General features: G+C 47.5%; 1 protein-coding gene across 2 annotated transcripts in view; it reads right to left on the minus strand.

The window, feature by feature from the left end:
- Window positions 1-20,521, minus strand: part of LOC139364996 (leucine-rich repeat-containing protein 4B-like) — a 37,348-nt gene extending 16,827 nt beyond the window's left edge. Inside the window, exons 1-2 of one of the 2 annotated variants that reach the window (XM_071102292.1) lie at window positions 20,345-20,521; window positions 12,645-12,801 (exon numbers count right to left, since the gene is read on the minus strand). The gene's annotated coding sequence lies outside the window, so the exon portion shown is untranslated. The other variant, XM_071102294.1, reaches the window with a different exon arrangement.
- Between the last annotated feature and the right edge of the window lie 1,190 nt (window positions 20,522-21,711).

Consider the following 21,711-nt stretch of genomic DNA (forward strand, 5'->3'; position numbering starts at 1 on the left):
AGGTGGAGGTGTATCAGGGTAGGGGTGAAGGAGGGGTGGAGGAGTGGTAGGGTTGGGATGCAGGTGGAGGTGTATCAGGGTAGGGATGAAGGAGGGGTGGAGGAGTGGTAGGGTTGGGATGCAGGTAGAGGTGTATCAGGGTAGGGGTGAAGGAGGGGTGGAGGAGTGGTAGGGTTGGGGTGCAGGTGGAGGCGTATCAGGGTAGGGGTGAAGGAGGGGTGGAGGAGTGGTAGGGTTGGGATGCAGGTGGAGGTGTATCAGGGTAGGGGTGAAGGAGGGGTGGAGGAGTGGTAGGGTTGGGATGCAGTTGGAGGTGTATTAGGGTAGGGTTGAAGGAGGGGTGGAGGAGTGGTAGGATTGGGATGCAGGTGGAGGTGTATCAGGGTAGGGGTGAAAGAGGGGTGGAGGAGTGGTTGGGATGCAGGTGGAGGTGTATCAGGGTAGGGGTGAAGGAGGGGTGGAGGAGTGGTAGGGTTGGGATAGAGGTGGAGGTGTATCAGGGTAGGGGTGAAGGAGGGGTGGAGGAGTGGTAGGGTTGGGATGCAGGTGGAGGTGTATCAGGGTAGGGGTGAAGGAGGGGTGGAGGAGTGGTAGGGTTGGGATGCAGTTGGAGGTGTATTAGGGTAGGGTTGAAGGAGGGGTGGAGGAGTGGTAGGATTGGGATGCAGGTGGAGGTGTATCAGGGTAGGGGTGAAAGAGGGGTGGAGGAGTGGTTGGGATGCAGGTGGAGGTGTATCAGGGTAGGGGGGAAGGAGGAGTGGTAGGGTTGGATGCAGGTGGAGGTGTATCAGGGTAGGGGTGAAGGAGGTGTGGAGAAGTGGTAGGGTTGGGGTGCAGGTGGAGGTGTATCAGGATAGGGGTGAAGGAGGAGTGGTAGGTTTGGGATGCAGGTGGAGGCGTATCAGTGTAGGGGTGAAGGAGGGGTGGAGGAGTGGTAGGGTTGGGGTGCAGGTGGAGGCGTATCAGGGTAGGGGTGAAATGGGGGTGGAGGAGTGGTAGGGTTGGGATGCAGGTGTATCAGGGTAGGGTTGAAGGAGGGGTGGAGGAGTGGTTGGGATGCAGGTGGAGGTGTATCAGGGTAGGGGGGAAGGAGGAGTGGTAGGGTTGGGATGCAGGTGGAGGTGTATCAGGGTAGGGGTGAAGGAGGGGTGGAGGAGTGGTAGAGTTGGGATGCAGGTGGAGGTGTATCAGGGTAGGGGTGAAGGAGGAGTGGTAGGGTTGGGATGCAGGTGGAGGTGTATCAGGGTAGGGGTGAAGGAGGGGTGGAGGAGTGGTAGGGTTGGGATGCAGTTGGAGGTGTATTAGGGCAGGGGTGAAGGAGGGGTGGAGGAGTGGTAGGGTTGGGATGCAGGTAGAGGTGTATCAGGGTAGAGGTGAAGGAGGGGTGGAGGAGTGGTAGGGTTGGGGTGCAGGTGGAGGCGTATCAGGGTAGGGGTGAAGGAGGGGTGGAGGAGTGGTAGGGTTGGGATGCAGGTGGAGGTGTATCAGGGTAGGGGTGAAGGAGGGGTGGAGGAGTGGTAGGGTTGGGATGCAGTTGGAGGTGTATTAGGGTAGGGGTGAAGGAGGGGTGGAGGAGTGGTAGGATTGGGATGCAGGTGGAGGTGTATCAGGGTAGGGGTGAAAGAGGGGTGGAGGAGTGGTTGGGATGCAGGTGGAGGTGTATCAGGGTAGGGGTGAAGGAGGGGTGGAGGAGTGGTAGGGTTGGGATAGAGGTGGAGGTGTATCAGGGTAGGGGTGAAGGAGGGGTGGTGGAGTGGTAGGTTTGGGATAGAGGTGGAGGTGTATTAGGGTAGGGGTGAAGGAGGGGTGGAGGAGTGGTAGGGTTGGGATGCAGGTGGAGGTGTATCAGGGTAGGGGTGAAGGAGGGGTGGAATGCAGGTGGAGGTGTATCAGGGTAGGGGGGAAGGAGGAGTGGTAGGGTTGGATGCAGGTGGAGGTGTATCAGGGTAGGGGTGAAGGAGGGGTGGAGGAGTGGTAGGGTTGGGGTGCAGGTGGAGGCGTATCAGGGTAGGGGTGAAGGAGGGGTGGAGGAGTGGTAGGGTTGGGATGCAGGTGGAGGTGTATCAGGGTAGGGGTGAAGGAGGGGTGGAGGAGTGGTTGAGATGCAGGTGGAGGTGTATCAGGGTAGGGGGGAAGGAGGAGTGGTAGGGTTGAATGCAGGTGGAGGTGTATCAGGGTAGGGGTGAAGGAGGGGTGGAGGAGTGGTAGGGTTGGGGTGCAGGTGGAGGCGTATCAGGGTAGGGGTGAAGGAGGGGTGGAGGAGTGGTAGGGTTGGGATGCAGGTGGAGGTGTATCAGGGTAGGGGTGAAGGAGGGGTGGAGGAGTGGTTGGGATGCAGGTGGAGGTGTATCAGGGTAGGGGGGAAGGAGGAGTGGTAGGGTTGGGATGCAGGTGGAGGTGTATCAGGGTAGGGGTGAAGGAGGGGTGGAGGAGTGGTAGGGTTGGGATGCAGGTGGAGGTGTATCAGGGTAGGGGTGAAGGAGGGGTGGAGGAGTGGTAGGGTTGGGATGCAGGTGGAGGTGTATCAGGGTAGGGATGAAGGAGGGGTGGAGGAGTGGTAGGTTTGGGATGCAGGTAGAGGTGTATCAGGGTAGAGGTGAAGGAGGGGTGGAGGAGTGGTAGGGTTGGGGTGCAGGTGGAGGCGTATCAGGGTAGGGGTGAAGGAGGGGTGGAGGAGTGGTAGGGTTGGGATGCAGGTGGAGGTGTATCAGGGTAGGGGTGAAGGAGGGGTGGAGGAGTGGTAGGGTTGGGATGCAGTTGGAGGTGTATTAGGGTAGGGTTGAAGGAGGGGTGGAGGAGTGGTAGGATTGGGATGCAGGTGGAGGTGTATCAGGGTAGGGGTGAAAGAGGGGTGGAGGAGTGGTTGGGATGCAGGTGGAGGTGTATCAGGGTAGGGGTGAAGGAGGGGTGGAGGAGTGGTAGGGTTGGGATAGAGGTGGAGGTGTATCAGGGTAGGGGTGAAGGAGGGGTGGAGGAGTGGTAGGGTTGGGATGCAGGTGGAGGTGTATCAGGGTAGGGGTGAAGAAGGGGTGGAGGAGTGGTAGGGTTGGGATGCAGTTGGAGGTGTATTAGGGTAGGGGTGAAGGAGGGGTGGAGGAGTGGTAGGATTGGGATGCAGGTGGAGGTGTATCAGGGTAGGGGTGAAAGAGGGGTGGAGGAGTGGTTGGGATGCAGGTGGAGGTGTATCAGGGTAGGGGGGAAGGAGGAGTGGTAGGGTTGGATGCAGGTGGAGGTGTATCAGGGTAGGGGTGAAGGAGGTGGTAGGGTTGGGGTGCAGGTGGAGGTGTATCAGTAGGGTTGGGGTTTGGGATGCAGGTGGAGGCGTAGGTGGAGGTGTATCAGGTGGAGGCGTAGGGGTGAAGGAGGGGTGGAGGAGTGGTAGGGTGGTAGGTTTGGGATGCAGGTGGAGGCGTATCAGGGTAGGGGTGAAGGAGGGGTGGAGGAGTGGTAGGGTTGGGGTGCAGGTGGAGGCGTGTCAGGGTAGGGGTGAAGGAGGGGTGGAGGAGTGATAGGGTTGGGATGCAGGTGGAGAGGCGTAGGGGTGAAGGTGGAGGAGGCTTCCTATAGGCTTCCTCTCAGTGTAGCTTTGTTTTGCCTATTGAAAAGGTGTTCAGTCACACAGACTGTGTGTGTGTGTGTGTGTGTGTGTGTGTGTGTGTGTGTGTGTGTGTGTGTGTGTGTGTGTGTGTGTGTGTGTGTGTGTGTGTGTGTGTGTGTCTGTGTCTGTGTGAATGTGTGTGTTTTTTCAAGTTTGAAGTTGTATTAGTCAGACAGTATGTACAGGATACACATGTACACCGTCTAACAAAATGCTGACTTGCAGGTTCCTTCTGGACAAAGCAACAACAATAAGAAATAATAATAGATAGGAATGTGATCATAGAGCTTAGTAGAAAATAATAGACGTGTGTGTGTGTGTGTGTGTGTGTTGTCCGTTGGTTTCCCTCCACTAGTCTGTGCGTGACTGTGTTCCTCCTGCAGAATAAAACCATGTTTTTGTTTTCCATTAAATCGGGGACTGTGTCATGATGCAGTATTCTCCTTTTCATTTATGTAAAAGCTCCTGGTCTTTGGTCCCAGAGTAAATTTCACTTGGCTGTTATTCAAATGCTTTAAACATTTACAAGTGGCTCTGTATAGAGTATGCTTGGGGTCTGGTAGACTACCCAGTGAGTTGTCGAATGTGAGAGTAAAATGAAGTAGGATGAGTACATCAGCCCAACATTTTAGGCTAGATTGTGTGTTGTCGTTCTATTGGATTACACAGAAGTTTAATATGTAGAATAACGTGAACCAAGCACCTCTATGGCTGTGAACTACTGTAAGAACAAAACAAGAAGACTGCTGCTAATATCTGCCAACAAACCAGTAGCTTAAAGTTACAGCAATTGAAATGTTCTCAACATAGTTGTTTCAAAAAAATACTGTATCAAGGGATTTAGTTTTTCTTCGGTGGCATGGTTTTATTTTGGGGTTGGCTTTTGAGTATTATCCTGCATGAGCTGCTTTTCCACTAGAAGGGATAAACAGAGAGAGATTGTGGGTTGGGGAGAGTAAAAAACAGCCAACGTTAACCAGCAGACACACAGGGTAATCATATTAGTGCTGATTTATCATATCTTACACTTCTCCGCTGTGAGCTGTTCAGTGTAGATCACATGATAACAGAGAGCGGGCTCACTGTGGAAGTTGGGCGGGGAAATGATAGACCTCTCTGCAGTAACTTTCAACAGTTTCATGACACTCGAGCTCTTGAAAAATGAGTTTGTAAACATTAGCAATGAACTTATTGTTGGTAACAGGAGAGGTCAAGAAGAAGAAGGCCTGTGATCTGTCACCATCTTGGGTGTTCTAAGCCTGGCCAGGGACTCAATCTGTATTGCGGACAGCGTTACAGCGTGATTGAAATGTAAAGGCAATGTTCCCGTGTTAACGGAGACTGCATTCATGGTAAACGCTGCATGTGTCGGCTCAATCTAAATGGCATTAACATTTCTATCGTGCAATCTGTAACGCTTCAGTGATCGGGACTGAACGGAGCCCTAGGTGTCAGTCTGATCAGATAGGTCAGGGGTCTCCTCTCTACATACAGATAGTAGAATAGATAGGAGCTCTGTCTGTCTACTGGGTGCCTGGGCTCTGTCTACTGAGCTGACATCGTGGTGTCTGCACACTCATTATTGAGTATTGTTATTGTTAGGATGGCAGAACACCACTGGAGATGTCTGTCTGTCTGTCTGTCTGTCTGGCTGGCACCTCTACCCTGATACACCTCTACCTGCATCCCAACCCTACCATTCCTCCACCCCTCCTTCACCCCTACCCTAATACACCTCCACCTGCATCCCAATCCTACCACTCCTCCACCCCTACCCTGATACACCTCTACCTGCATCCCAACCCTACCATTCCTCCACCCCTCCTTCACCCCTGTCTGTCTACTGGGTGCCTGGGCTCTGTCTACTGAGCTGACATCGTGGTGTCTGCACACTCATTATTGAGTATTGTTATTGTTAGGATGGCAGAGCACCACTGGAGATGTCTGTCTGTCTGTCTGTCTGTCTGTCTGGCACCTCTACCCTGATACACCTCTACCTGCATCCCAACCCTACCACTCCTCCACCCCTCCTTCACCCCTACCCTAATACACCTCCAACTGCATCCCAACCCTACCACTCCTCCACCCCTCCTTCACCTCTACCCTGATACACCTCTACCTGCATCCCAACCCTACCATTCCTCCACCCCTCCTTCACCCCTACCCTAATACACCTCCAACTGCATCCCAACCCTACCACTCCTCCACCCCTCCTTCACCCCTACCCTGATACACCTCCACCTGCATCCCAACCACTCCTCCACCCCTCCCCTGATACACCTCCACCTGCATCCCAACCCTACCACTCCTCCACCCCTACCCTAATACACCTCCACCTGCACCCAACCCTACCACTCCACCTTCACCCCTACACTGATACGCCTCCACCTGCATCCCAAACCTACCACTCCTCCACCCCTCCTTCACCCATACCCTGATACGCCTCCACCTGCATCCCAACGATACAACACCAGGCTGCTTGTTAGGGCGCACACCTGTCACCAGCATAATGACATTCACCTGGACTCCATCACCTCCTTGATTACCTGCCCTTTTTATGTCACTTCCTTTGGTTTCTTCCCCAGTCGTCATTGTTTCTGTTTCATGTTGGTACACTGTTTGCGTTTCTTGTTTTGTTCATTTATTTATTAAATGTATTCACTCCCTGAATTTGCTTCCCAACTCTGTGTACATCATTACTCTCCACCCCAACTCTCCTCCATCCCTAACCTGATACACCTCCACCCCTACCTACCCTTATACACCTCCACCTACACTCCAACTCTCCTCCACCCCTACCCTGATACACCTCCACCCCTACCCTGATACACCTCCACCTCAACTTTCTTCCACCCCTACCCTGATACGCCTCCATCTCCACTTCAACTCTCCTCCACCCCTACCCTGATACACCTCCACCTCAACTCTCCTCCAACCCTACCCTGATACACCTCCACCTCAACTCTCCTCCAACCCTACCCTGATACGCCTCCACCTCAACTCTCCTCCACCCCTACCCTGATACACCTCTACCTCTACCCTGATACGCCTCCACCCCTACCCCAACTCTTCTCCACCCCTACCCTGATACTCCTCCACCTCAACTCTGCTCTAGCCCTACCCTGATACCCATCTTCCAGTGTAATCTGCAGGAGGAGCACTGGCCTTATTGTTGAATGACAGCTGACATCACATGCCCACACATACACACACACACACACACACACATAATTCAGGGTGTGCTATAAGCAGCGTGACTAACAGTGTGCTAACTTCCTGCTTTGTGTTGGCTCAGTAATACCTGATTTATGTGGATCTCAGGGGAGGAAGCCCCCAGGTTATTGAAATATTGTGCACAGGGTTCGAGTGGGGATATTAGTACAGGTAAATCAATGGTGGCAGTCAATACCCTACCTGGGCTAAAGGCACAGGAGGTCAGCTACCAGATTCAGCTGAAAACACTACTATTGTGCTGCATATTGATTTCAACCATCATCCCGCATTTTTTTTACACACACAGGTTTCTATAAAGCACATTTTTGTATGTCAGAGGCAACATCCGTTTTTGACGGTTGGTAATCCATATTTATGCAAATTACGATACAACATAATGTATAGTCATTGAATAAATATTGCAGAGTTCTCGATTTATAAATGATGAGACAAACCTTAACACCTTCAAAATAGCCGGGATAAATTGTAAAGCAATACTTTATTTGTTGAGACACATTCACTGGACTCTACACACACACATTCACTCTATACGTAGACACATCAAGCAGTCTCTCTCAATGCACACACAGTCTGTGGGCTTCATTAGAATTCAGGATGCAAAGTGAAGGCCTGATCTATTCAGAATTGCTCATACTGGACAAAGACAGAGACAGAGAGAGACAGAGAGAGAGAGAGAGAGAGAGAGAGACAGAGAGAGAGAGAGAGCTAGCCCTCCTCTCCTTCAGAGAGAGGGCCATGAGCAGCAGATTAAAAGTCAGTGTGTTCATCACCCTTCTAAAGCACTCCCATTAGCACACATTACATTACCTTCCCCACATGTTCAAATCCCTCACTGCAAGCTTCATACGACTCATCATTGCATGCCGGGATGAAAGACCTTTCAATGTTAACATCTTAACTCTAACATTCACTAGATGCCTTCAAAAAGTATTCATACCCCTTAATTTATTCCACATTCTGTTGTGTTGCTGCCGGAATTCAAAAATAAAAAAATCTCACCCACCTACACACACTAATCCATAATGACTAGTGTGAAAACATGTTTTTAGAAAGTTTTGCAAATGTATTGAAAATGAAATACAGACATATCTAATTTACAAAAGTGTTCATACCCCTGAGTCAATGAAGAATCACCAATTAAAGCTTTGAGTCATCTTGGGTATGTCTGTATCAGCTTTGCACATCTGGATTTGGGGATTTTCACCCATTCTTCCTTGCAGATGTCTTTCCACAGATTTTCAATGGGATTCAAGTCTGGGCTTTGGCTGGGCCACTCAAGGACTTTCAGATTCTTGTTCTGAAGCCATTCCAGCGTTGCTTTGGTTGTATGCTTGGGGTCCTTCTCCTGTTGGAACATAAATCTTCGCCCCAGTCTATGGTTGTTTGATTTGATTTGATCTGGTCGTTTGCACTCTGAAGCATGCTAGAAATTGTTTTATACCCTTCCCCAGATATATACCTCATCACAATTCTATTTTGGAGAAGTACGGACAGTTCCTTGGACTTCATGGTGTTAAGGATTTGGCTCCATTCATTGTTCCCTCTATCCTTACCAGTCTCCCTGGCGATGAAAAGCATCCCCATAGCATGATGCTGCCACCACCATGCTTCAAGGTATATGAGCAGTGCCTGGCTTTCTCCAGACATAGCGCTTTGCATTCAGGCTAAAGAGTTACTGTCACGCCCTGACCATAGAGAGTTGTTTATTCTCTGTTGGTTGGGGCATGATATTGACTAGAGTGGGCCATCTAGGTGATCATCTAGGTTCCCAATCAGAGACAGCTGTTTATCGTTGTCTCTGATTGGGGATCATATTTAGGCAGCCATTTCCTCATTGTGCTTTGTGGGATCTTGTCTACAGTAAGTTGCCTGTGTAAACACCAGTAGCTTCACGTTTTGTTGGTAGTTTGTTGTTTTTGTTCGGTGTTCATTTATTAAAGGATAATGTACGCCTACCACGCTGCACCTTGGTCCATTCCTAATAACGATCGTGACAGAAGATCCCACCACCAAAGGACCAAGCAGCGTGGCCAGGAGGAGCAGGGATCCTGGGCCCGGGAGAAAAGGGAGTGGAGGACATCATGGACATGGGAGGAGGTTATGGCAGGGGACAAGACCCTGCCATGGAAGCAGGCAGAGGCAGCGAAGGAGGATCAACGGCGACTCCAAAGTTCACGACCACGACGGAAGCCCGAGTTGCAACCCCCCAAAAAATGTGTGGATGTTTTGGTGTCTGGAGCAAGACAGTCGCCGTGAGGAGCGTGGGACTAGTCTGGCACCATGTTTTGCGGAGATACGCAATGTGTCTCCAGTGCGCATCCACAGCCCGGTGCGTTCAGTGCCAGTTCCTCACCCTTGCCGTGCGAAAGGGAGCATCCAGCCAGGATGAGTTGTGACGGTTCAGAGCTCCTGGTCTCCAGTGCGTCTCCTCGGTCCAGGATATCCTGCGCCGGCTCTACGCACTGTATCGCCAGTGTGCCTTCACAGCCCAGTGCATCCTGTGCCAGCGCCCCGCACTTGCCGGGCTAAAGTGAGCATCCAGCCAGGACAAGTTATGCCAGCTCTACGCTCCAGACCTCCAGTGCGCCTCCACGGCCCAGTATATCCTGCGCCGGCCATACATACTGTGTTTCCAGTGCGCCTTCACAGTCCAGTACATCCTGTGCCTCTTCCCCGCACTTGCCCTAATGTGCGTGTCATCAGCCCGGTGCCACCTGTACCGGTCCCACGCATCAGGCCTCCAGTGCGCCTCCACAGTCCAGAGCTTCCGGCGACAGTTCCCAGTCCGGAGCTTCCGGTGACAGTTCCCAGTCCGGAGCTTCCGGCGACGTTTCCCAGTCCGGAGCTTCCGGCAACGTTTCGCAGCCTCCTGAGACGGTCCGTGGTCCAGAGCCTCCTGAGACGGTCGGCGGTCCAGAGCCTCCTGAGACGGTCGGCAGTCCGGAACCTCCTGAGACGGTCTGCAGTCCGGAACCTCCTGAGACGGTCTGCAGTCCGGAACCTCCTGAGACGGTCTGCAGTCCGGAACCTCCTGAGACGGTCTGCAGTCCGGAACCTCCTGAGACGGTCTGCAGTCCGGAACCTCCTGAGACGGTCTGCAGTCCGGAACCTCCTGGGACGGTCCACGGTCCAGAGCGGACCGTCTCAGGAGATTGGTTCCCAATCAGAGACGGCTGTTTATCGTTGTTTAGGCAGCCATTGCCTCATTGTGCTTTGTGGGATCTTGTCTACAGTTAGTTTCCTGTGTGCACACCAGTAGCTTCACATTTAATTTGGTAGTTTGTTGTTTTTGTTCGGTGTTCATTTATTAAAGGATAATGTACGCCAACCACGCTGCACCTTGGTCCATTCCTTATAACGATTGTGACAGTTACATTTTTCTCTTATTAGACCACACAATCTTTTGCCTTATGTCATCAGTGTTTCACATGCCTTTTTGCAAATCCAGGCATGCTGTCATGTGCCTTTCTCTCAGAAGTGGCTTCCGTCTGGCCACTCTCCCATAAAGCCCAGATTGGTGAAGTGCTGTAAAGACTGTTGTCCTTCTGGCAGGTTCTGCCATCTCAGCCAAGGAACTCTGTAGTTCTGTCAGAGAGGTCCTTCTGGTCCGGTTGCTCAGTTTGGTCAGACGGCCAGCTATAAGAAGTCCCCCCACCCACCCAATGATGGAGACCACTGTGCTCTTGGAAACTTTCAACACTTTACAAATTGTGGTATACCCTTCCCCAGATATGTGCCTCATCACAATCTTGGAGATGTACAGACAGTTCCTTGGACTTTCTGGTATTTATTCTGCTCTGACATGCACTGTCAACTGTGGGACCTTAGAGAGGTGTGTTTCTTTATAAATCATGTCCAAACAATTGAATTGGCCACAGGTGGACTCCAAGTTGTTGTGACATCTCAAGGATGATCAAAGGACATTGAACTCAATTTGGAGTGTCATAGCAAAAGGCTGTGAATGCTTGAAATGAGATATTTCTGTATTTCATTTTCAATAAATTTGCTTACATATCTAAAAACATGTTTTCACTATGTCATTATGGGGTATTGTGTGTAGATGGATGACAAAAAAATCTATTTAATCCATTTTGAATTCAGGTTGTAACACAACAAAATGTGGAATACATCAAGAGCTATGAATACTTTCTGAAGGCACTGTAGGTGAACCAACGTTCCTCTTCAAATGATCACTGTCCGCTCTGTTCCGGAGCCTTAGTTGCGAGATGCCGATTTTGTAAACAATTAATCCGTATTTAAGGGTGTTAAGCATGTTGATACACTCAATTCCTGTGCACTGAGGGGGAAGCCGGAGTCAGCCGTTAATCAAAATGTCTCTCAGCCATTTACAGAGCCATGTAAACGGCACCCTTTCACCGGCTCTGTTCAAAGCCCCCTCCTCACACAGCAGAGCTCAGCACTGCTTGTTGCTCCAAGCTATTTCTGTGAGAACTTGCTTTAGCATTTTTTCAGTCAAACATTGTTTGTCAAGTTGCCTTTTCCACTGCAGGGGAAAGGCACGCAAGCAAGTGTTTTACAGAATGCATAGAATGTGCTTGTGTGAGTGTTTGTGCATTTATCCTCACTTGTTCTATGTGTGTCACATTCTATGTGTGTCACATTCTATGTGTGTAACATTCTATGTGTGTCACATTCTATGTGTTTAACATTCTATGTGGGTCACATTCTATGTGTGTAACATTCTATGTGTGTCTACAGTGCTATATGTGCATTTTTAAATGTATGTCCTTATGTGTGACGGCATAGTGTGTGTGTTTGGGAGTGTGTGGCATGTGAATGTTTGTGTATGTGTCATAACACATTTCATATGTGTGTGCGTTAAGATCCTACAGTGCTGTGAGATTGTGCGCATTTTTGGCAAATAAGCATAGTGTGTGTATTTGTGTGTGTGTATATGTTTTGTGTTATAAGTAACACTCCCCCATCCATCCAGGCCTTGCCCCAGCATGCTCTATGACTGACACACTGACTAATACACAGACAGATAAACACACTCACTGACAAACACGATAAGGATTCGCCTAGGAAACACTGACACCGACTGACTGATGGACGTCTCCATGGAGACCAGTCACCAAGACTGACACCATGTCAGTCTTTATCACAGCAGAGTGCCATGCCAACCAAATCATTACGAGAGTTAGAGACAGATACAGAGAGAGAGAGAGAGAGAGAGAGAGAGAGAGAGAGAGAGAGAGAGATGGAGAGAGAGAGAGAGAGAGAGAGAGAGGAGAGAGAGAGAGAGAGAGAGAGAGAGAGAGAGAGAGTGATGGAGAGAGAGAGAGAGAGAGTGATGGAGGGATAGATGGATGAATTGAGGGACAGTGAGAGAGAGAGAAACATGGAAAACGTACTTTATATGGAGTGAAAAAGGTATTGGCTGAGAATATGGAGGAGTAAACAGGAAAGAAACAAGCTTGTAATACCTGACAGCAGGGCACCTCTTTATCACAGGACACGTCCCTGTCATCCCTTCCTTCTGCTTTACTGTTCTATCATGCCTTCTTGATCTCACCCCATCATTCACATCTCACTTAGTTTTACTCCATCCACTCCCTCTATCATCCCTCTTCTTTTCCTCTGATCTTTCAATCCTCTCTTCGTATAATGCTTGTGTCTCTCTCTCCTCACCTCTTTCAGTCCGACTGCTCTTTCCACACCTCTCCTCTCTCCTCCGCTGATTTCTACACCATTCCCCTCTCCACGATCTCTCTCCACCCCTCTCTCCCACGCTGTGCGAAATAGAAGCGCTCGCGCAGGCTCGGGTTACCATAGTGACCTGCTCACTCACCATCTTGCGTGTCTCCGTCACATCAGCAGCAGGGGTGTCCATCGCCTGGCTCTGCAGTTCCCAACACGGGGCAGCTCCATCACTTCACACTGAGGACTGGGGCCTGGCCTGGGGGCTGGGGCACTCACTCACTGGTGCTGCTGCACCCAGTAAAAAACTAGGAGAGAAAAAAATGCAAGAGTAGCAAAATATATAAATAAATGAGTACAACTGAGTCAACAGTCTCCGTATAACCCCATCCAGCAGACCTCTGAGAAGAGATAAAATAATAAAGGCGTGCGTGTTGTTCACCATGGCACTCAGAAAAATCATCCTTCCTAACCATAGGGCAGAATCAGTGATTTATCGCAGTAATCATGTATGACGTCACTAACTGCAGCCTGCCTGCTCCTCTCTGGCCTTCAGAGAGCTCTACTAGGAGACACTGGGGGCTGCTCTCCCCCACTGTCACATTCTCCCTGTGACATCACCAGCCTGGATGTGTAGCCCTCTGCCTATGTGTCTTTCTCAGTCATGTTCCCACTCAGCTTGTTGAGCATTGTTGGAGTGACCTCACCAAACAGTGACCTCACCAAACAGTGACCTTACCAAACGGTCAACCAAAAATACCACTTTTTAGTCATTTAGCAGATTCTCTTATCCAGAGCAATTAGGGTTAAGTGCCTTGCTCAAGAGCACATCAACATATTTTTTAACTAGTTGGCTCAGGGATTTGAACCAGTGACCTTTTGGTTACTGGCCCAATGCTGTTAACCGTTAGGCTACCTGCCACCCCATGATGCTTTGTGGTCATCATAATCATGGCAAGATCATTGCAATGTCTAGTTGCTGCATTACTACCATTATCATCATCACCATTACACTGTAATAAACATCATCATCAACATCCTCGCAGGCATGCAGGCGCTAACTATAGTGTTCTCTGATCACACACAGCCAGTCAAGCAGACAGAGGAAAAGCCCCTAGCCTCAGTTTGTCTGACTTTGCATGGCTGTATTGAGCTCTTATGTTGCCACTGACCCGAAACAAACTCCCTCAAGATATTGTGCCTTGATGCAGCCAAGCTGCCATGGCTCCAAAGAAGAGAGGTCACTGAAAGCTTGACCACTTTCATTACCCACCACATTTACTAACACGTGACCTAACCAAAGTCCCCCACTTCACTACCATCACCCAACCGGCTTAGCCAATATACGACCAAACCATGTAAAACTGACTGCTTTCATTACCCAACCAATTTTTAATAACACGATCCAACCGTAACCCTCCCGCTTCCAGTCACCCATGTGACACATGAGTGAGCAGCAGCATGATCGCGTTCCATTATGCGACCGGCTTTACTAACACATGGTCGAACCTTATAGTATAGCCGACCACTCTCACTCCCATGGAGCACATGAAGGAAAACCATCTATGGCCCCCAGTCCCCACCCAGCGGTCTCTACCCAGCGGTCCCTACCCATCGGTCCGTACCCAGCGGTCCCTACCCAGCGGTCTCTACCCAGCAGGCCCTACCCAGCGGTCTCTACCCAGCGGTCCGTACCCAGCGGTTCCCTACCCAGCGGTCCCTACCCAGCGTTCCCTACCCAGCGGTCCCTAACCAGCGGTCCCTACCCAGCGGTCCCTACCCAGCGGTCCGTACCCAGCGGTCCCTACCCAGCGTTCCCTACCCAGAGGTCCCTACCCAGCGGTCTCTACCCAGCGTTCCCTACCCAGCGACCCTACCCAGCGGTCTCTACCCAGCGTTCCCTACCCAGCGGTCCCTACCCAGCGTTCCCTACCCAGCGGTCCCTACCCAGCGGTCCATACACAGCGGTCCGTACACAGCGTTCCCTACCCAGCGGTCCCTACCCAGCGGCCCCTACCCAGCGGTCCCTACCCAGTGGTCCCTACCCAGCGGTCCCTACCCAGCGGTCCATACACAGCGGTCCCTACCCAGCGGCCCCTACCCAGCGGTCCCTACCCAGTGGTCCCTACTCAGCGGTCCCTACCCAGCGGTCCATACACAGCGGTCCCTACCATGCGGTCTCTACCCAGCGGTCCCTACCCAGCAGGCCCTACCCAGCGGTCGCTACCCAGCGGGCCCTACCCAGCAGGCCCTACCCAGCGGTCTCTACCCAGCGGTCCCTACCCAGCAGGCCCTACCCAGCGGTCTCTACCCAGCGGTCCCTACCCAGCGGTCTAGTTGAGCCGACCACCGTCACTCCCAAAGTACCTTTCATTAACACAAGAAGGTAACCCATCTATGGCTCCCAGTCTCTACCCAGACTTCCCTGCTGTAAGGGACATAGACATGAGCACATCCCCCCCAGGGGAAATTCCACTATTTCTAATGATGTCAACTCAATGGATTATGGTATTCATTTGATATCATTAACCATTGTCATTCTCCCCAACTATTATTCAATTATTAATGCCAGTCATCATGGCCCCAGAAGGGCCGACACCCAGGCCTAGGCTGGACACTCAATCAAACCAATCACAGCTAATTATATCTGCTCTGTCATCAGTGGCAGGCGGCTTAACAGCTCTGCTGAGAATGGGTCAGTCAGTGCTCATGCAATATCCAGACTCTGGTTATTAAGATTGAAGTGATGCCAGATCATGCAAAAGGAAACCTAGATATTTGTCCTTCCCTCCTGTGGTTAGGACAATGTATAGGCAGGCACATGAGGGGAGAAACGCTGATATGTGTGACATGATAACAGAGGCTTTAATGCCATGCGGTTCATCACACTGCATTATTCAGGGACAGCCCTAGGTTGTTCCCACAAATTCAGCCTATCATAGCTGATCAGCAAGTATCTCCAGCATGCTAGTAGTCAGCTTCACCCTCCATCCTGTCGACACCAGCAAGTTGGGCTGCTATCAATCAATCAATCCCAGCCTATATAGAGATCAGCCAACTTCTTGCCCTATTGAGAATAGTGCCAGTCTCATCTATATCCCCCTCTTGTTTTATTTTAAAAAGTCAAAAATTTCTCTCTCACACACACACACAACCACACCCACCCACACACACACATACACGCAACCACATTTATACAGTAAAAGACACGTCTTACTGTGGTATTTTCTCTCTAACGTAACACTCCAAAATGGTGAAAAGAGCTGTGCAGATTGACAATGCTCAAGTCTGATTTTAACTTGATTCAGGTGACAAGAGCCCTGAGAGGTTAAGTCCCAGACAGCTTTGCTCTTGGCTAGGTGTGCAGGTGTAATCTCCCCTGTTCCTGTTTGCTTGTTTTCATCTGCCTCATCAGTTATGCAGTGATGTGACTCTGAAATGAAAGTGCAGGCTGGCCTGATTTCTCATATGACTGAGATCTCCCATCCCACACTTAATTTGTGACAACAACAAAGTTATGACTCTCAGCTTGGTTTTGGCAGTTCAAATTAGTCTGCCAACTGGGCATAGTTGACCTGTCCGCTCTTCTCTTCATAGGGGCAAACAGCCAACCAGGGGCTTGTGTGGATTCTGTGGGCTTGCTAACACAGTGATGTTCCTTTATTCTTTACTGTATAACTAAAAATCTAGCGAGCTATATATTAAAATCTAGTTAGCTCTATATCAAAATCTAGTGAGATCTATATCAAAATCGAGTGATCTCTATATTAAAATCTAGTGAGCTCAATATTAAAATCTAGTGAGCTCTATATTAAAATCTAGTAAGCTCTATATTAAAGTCTAGTGAGTTCTATATTAAAATCTATTGAGCTCTATATCAAAATCTAGTGAGCTCTATAATAAAATCTTGTGAACTCTGTATTAAAATCTAGCAAGCTCTATAATTCAAATCTATATTAAAATCTAGCTGAGCCCTATATTAAAATCTAGCAATCTGTATATTAAAATCTAGTGAGCTCTATAGTAAAATCTAGCTGAGCCCTATATTAAAATCTAGCAATCTATATTTTAAAATCTAGCGATATCTATATTAAAATCTAGTGAGATCTATATTAAAATCTAGTGAGCTATATATTAAAATCTAGCTGAGCCCTATATCAAAATCTAGTGAGCTCTATATTAAAATCTAGCGAGCTCTATATAAAAATCTAGCGAGCTCCATATTAAAATCTAGTGAGCTCTATATTAACATTTACTGAGATCTATATTAAAATATTGTGAGCTCTATAATAAAATCTAGTGAGCTCTATAATAAAATCTTGTGAACTCTGTAATAAAATCTAGCAAGCTCTATATTCAAATCTATATTCAAATCTAGATGAGTGCCATATTAAAATCTAGCAATCTGTATATTAAAATCTAGTGAGCTCTATATTAAAATCTAGCGAGCTCTATATTCAAATTTAGTGAGTTCTATATTAAAATCTACTGAGATCTATATTAAAATCTTATGAGCTCTATATTAAAATCTAGTGAGATCTATATTAAAATCTTATGAGCTCTATATTAAAATCTAGTGAGCTCTATATCAAAATCTAGTGAGCTCTATATCAAAATCTAGTGAGCTCTATCAAAATCTATTGACTTCAATATTCAAATCTAGTGAGCTCTATATTAAAATCTAGTAAGCTCTATATTAAAGTATAGTGAGTACTATATTAAAATCTATTGAGCTCTATATCAAAATCTTGTGAACTCTGTATTAAAATCTAGCAAGCTCTATATTCAAATCTATATTCAAATCTAGCTGAGCCCTATATTAAAATCTAGTGAGATCTATATTAAAATCTAACGATCTCTATATTAAAATCTAATGAGATCTATATTAAAATCTAGTGAGCTCTAAATTAAAATCTAGTAAACTCTATATTAAAATCTAGTGAGATCTATATTAAAAGCTAGCTGACTGTAATAAGCAAAATTATGTCAATTCTGAGCAGTGCTCCTTAACAACAACAACTCAGTTTGGGTGAATGGGGTTTGAGTTCAAATTCATGGGATGTCCTACAGCAGGTCAACTATGTCTTGAATAAAATATTCCATTTGCACGCTATTAAGTAATCTGAGTTAACCTTTCCTTGTGAATCATGACATTGTTTAATTTTAATAACACGCATATTAGGTAAAGAGGTGCCAATGGCTGTGGACTGTCAAGACTGAAAAGGATTATGGGGCAGCCTGGGCCACAGCTACATTACAGATCCCTAACAGTTCCAAGGCCTTTACAAAATTCAGTGTAGCAGGCTTCTGGATTTGCTTGGAGTGTGAAGCCCGAGGAAATGATGTCTAAACCCTTCAATCCATAGAGGACAATGCTTAATAAATAATGTTCTTGTTTACCTCTGACTGTCCACCACTTGCTATTGGTCACCTTTTGACCCAGTCTGGTTTTAATCCATTTAAATTCATCTCAAGGACATTTTTAGGGAATATCTTTGGTGGGGGAAGGGAGGGAAGGAATGAATGAATGAAGGAAGGAAGGGAAAGAACCACTTGTGTGTGTTTGAAGAGCTAGATTTATTCTTGTCTTTACAGCTACGAGATGTCTTGATCTTTTTAAAACCCTGCCCTTGGCTAAAAGGCCTTGTCTCTAATGTGATATTTAAAGTGACATTCTTCTCCTCCTCCCAGGGCCACTCTGTGACTTGTACTGGTCCTATGAGTGGAGAGGAGAGGGATGTGCACTTCGATTACCCAGACAGCTCCACCTCACATGTACTAACAGGCCCTGTTTGATCTGAGCACTTTAAACATCTGCTATAAGAGAAACATTAAAAACTTAACGTCATCTTAAATTTTTACATCTGTAGTTACAAGCCAAATGGTTAAGAATAAGCACAGAGGCTTGTAGTTATAATGTTATACATCACAGTCATTCACTGAGCAATTAAGAGTGAAGCAGTGATACACTAGGTACTAACAAGCATCAAATCTGACATGGCGCCAATGTTTAATGAAAACAAGTTCCACTATCTCCACAGATGTAAGAGCAGTGAGACTGGTTTATGGGGTCTATGTTTAAGACCAGCAGTGGATGAGGTTTGGACGATTGAGTGGACCTGAGATGAGAGTAAAGTCAGACACATGTAGAAAATGTTTTTCATTTTTTTTTTTTCATTTTGCTCACTACTTAGTTTCTTGGGGAAAATATTCTCTATAAAGTTGTGTATTTATTGGTTTATTAACTTTTTCTGTCCATTGCTCTCTATTTCATATATTTAACCCTTAAATCCAACTCCACAATTCACAATTAAATAACTTTTCATTCTCGGAATGGCAGCTTTCCCCCAGTCATATCTCAAACAGAAATGCCTGTGAGCACTGCTCCAAAATTAGCTTGGGGCTGAAATCCAACTTCAGCCATCCACCACCAGCTGAGGCAGAACTGGCCCAGGACCAGTGCCTGAAGGGCCTCTTTTAAAGCACTCTCCTCTCCCCCATTCTAGCCTAACCACCCATCGCACAACACACTTCACCCTCAATCTAATCCTGCCCAGTGCTCCACTTTGCCCCCTAACGCCCCATTAATAACTTAGCCCCTATCATAAACTCACGAAATCAAACTGTGCCCACTGACTGCTGTGCCAGGCAGCAATCTCATTCTGCCAGACTGTCCACCCAAAACACACTGCTGCACATTAGCATTTCAATCCGCTCGTAACCGTATCGTTGTGTTTCAGATAGAGGCGGTAGATCTTCATTCATCAACCCTAATCTATCTGCTCCTTGTTCTCTCTCAATCAGAGGGGCTCCTCTGTGGGCCACAGTTGTAGTGTCTTTTAACTTGCATGCCTCAGTCATGTGCCGCGCACGGTGCCTCCGCATTATTCACACTATTTGGGGACACTAATCATTGTCAAGAGAGAATAACCAAACGAAACAGACGACCGCAAATAATGTGGCTTAATAGTACCCACTGTGCACACACTGGTTGACTCAACGTTGTTTCCACGTTATTTCAGTGAAATTACGTTGAACCATCGTGGAATAGACGTTGAATTGACGTCTATACCCAGTGGGTAAAGCCTAATAACTTTTTCTCAGAACTATTGGCCTATTGAATAGGAAATATTTAATAAGCCACGCATTAGCCTACTCAGCAGAACTGTGAAATACGAGCCATAACAATACAAGTATTTTAATTGTAGGCAATATTTTTTTTTTTAAATAGGCTACTGTCCTGTCCATTTATCAATTGTTATCAATGCCATTTGCCAAAGACACCACACCAATGTCAGAAACAGGCAATTTAACGAGACGCGCATATGTATTCTTATGAATTAAGTATGAAGTACACGAATCACTTGACTTTCCTGTTTCATTCGTACGCACTCTCACCAAATTAAATGTATCGTCTCGCCACAATTCATGGTTAAAGGCGACGAAACCCCTCACATTTCAGGACGATAATGTAGGCTATCCGCTTGTTTCTTTCCAGAAACATGGTTGATATTCCGTCCTATCAATTCTGAAACGCGGTCCTTATTAAAGCAATAACCTTAACATTCATCAGTTTACATTGATGCGCGTCGCTGCGTGCACGCAGACGAACGCGCGCCCAAACGCACGCAAACCCACACATACAGACACCGCCGCATTAATTCGTTAACAACAACCGCAAATTAAATATATTGGAACAGCGAAAACTATTTAGCAGATAAAGAATAGGCTTGTCATACCCCAACGCTGCTTTATGAAAGCTGAGAATCCAAAGTCAAACAACGGGATTTGTTTAACATGCGACACGCGAATAACGTCCCTTATACTCTGATACCATTTAATGAATCTTACCTTTCCTTTTAATATATTCCTTAAACTGCAGAGGCGTAGCCTATAGTCAGCGTCTTCTCTCCCCTCTCCCTCTCTCGTTCTTTCTCTCTCTCCAACCCGCCCTCTCTCTCTCTCTCGCTCTCAAATTAATTCACCCTTTTTCGGCGCTTGTACCACAGTGCCGTGTTTTCCCGACCTAAGAAAGCAGAGCCCGTTCATTTTACATGGCCAGATGGAAAAATACAACCACCGAAAGTGGGTGATGGAAAAATCATGACGAAACATAGGCCTGGTAAACTATTTCGTGTAAATACGAATCGTTGAGGATAAATATAGACATCTAATAGAAACATGTCCGTTTCTCCAGGCATGCGTAGCCCACTAATAAACACGCGCTCACGGCTGGAAGGGATGAGAATTTACAACAAACGACAACAAAAAATTCACCTTTTCCCATTGATTGAGACCAGTCTGGTTGAATAGGATTATATTCCCATGTCTCAGAGGCAGGACAGGCAGGACGATTAATAATTTACATAACTTTATTCAATATGTATGCTAGTCTTTCATATAATGTTATAAAATTAAGTACTGCACCTCTCTTGTGTAGATACACCTTGACATTCCCTGTATCCGACGCGTAGGTGTTTACTATTGTCCCTATTGCGCTTTGGAAGTGCACATCCAACTCCTCTCATTGCGATGTAACGAGGACGCAATGACTATTGCTATATAGATTCATACACCAGCAGCGTCCTAAACACGTTTTGTTATTGTGCTGAATAGTTTACTTTCTCAAAGTTGGGGCAACAATATCAATCAATATAATTAAATTCATCCCAAAGTTGTTGCGCAAATGAAAGTCACACACTCCAAGACGCAACAAATTGAGTTTTTGAAAAGGTGGCCATATTATCCAAGCTTTATGGTGCAGGTGTGTGAAGGTGAACACACATTTGTCACATGTGACAAATAGCAGATCATGCAAGACACATATTCTCACTGCTTCACTTGGTTTAATGGACTACCGGCGCCGATGTGGCAGGGCCTGCAAACTATTACAGACTACAAAGGGAAGCACAGCCAAGAGCTGTCCAGTGACAGAGCCTACCAGACAAGCTAAATAACTTCTATGCTTGCTTCCAGGCAAGTAACACTGAAACATGCACGAGAGCATCAGCTGTCCCGAGGACTGTGTGATTATGCTCTCCACAGCTGATGTGAGTAAGACCTTTAAACAGGTCAACATTCACAAGGCCAGATGGATTACCAGTACGTGTACTCCGAGCATGAGCTGACCAACTGGCAAGTGTCTTCACTGATATTTTCAACCTCTCCCTGTCTGAGTCTGTAATATCAACATGTTTCAAGCAGACCACCATAGTCCT

This window comes from Oncorhynchus clarkii, chromosome 13 (assembly GCF_045791955.1).
Source record: "Oncorhynchus clarkii lewisi isolate Uvic-CL-2024 chromosome 13, UVic_Ocla_1.0, whole genome shotgun sequence".
NCBI lineage: Eukaryota > Metazoa > Chordata > Actinopteri > Salmoniformes > Salmonidae > Oncorhynchus > Oncorhynchus clarkii.